This window comes from Cicer arietinum, chromosome 5, assembly GCF_000331145.2.
Source record: "Cicer arietinum cultivar CDC Frontier isolate Library 1 chromosome 5, Cicar.CDCFrontier_v2.0, whole genome shotgun sequence".
In the NCBI taxonomy this organism is placed as follows: domain Eukaryota; kingdom Viridiplantae; phylum Streptophyta; class Magnoliopsida; order Fabales; family Fabaceae; genus Cicer; species Cicer arietinum.
In genome coordinates this window covers 28,071,133-28,071,622 of record NC_021164.2, presented here as the reverse complement: position 1 = coordinate 28,071,622, position 490 = coordinate 28,071,133, and positions in this window count along the sequence as shown.

Genomic DNA, 490 nt, shown 5'->3' with positions numbered 1-490 from the left:
TTATCAAAGCCAAACTTCTTTAAAAGATCATTACAGTATTTGGTTTGACTTAGGAAAATACCATTCTTGCTTTGATTGATTTGAAATCCCAAGAAGTAAGTTAATTCTCCCATCATGGACATTTCAAATCTTCCTTTCATTTTATTTTCAAATTCTTTGCAAAGGTTACTGTTTGTTGATCCAAAGATTATGTCATCAACATAAATTTGGACAAGCAGAATGTCTTTTCCCTTTGTCTTTATAAAAAGTGTCTTATCAATATTTCCTCTTAAAAAATTTACTTGTATGAGGAAACTGCTGAGCTTTTCATACGAGCTTGTTTCAATCCATAGAGGGCTTTTGTTAGTTTAAAGACATGGTTTTGTAAAACAGGATCCTCAAATCCTGGAGGTTGACTAACAAAAACTTCCTCTTGGATGTCTCCATTTAAAAAGGCACTTTTTACATCAATTTGATATAGTTTAAAGTCCATTATGCAAGCATAAGCAAG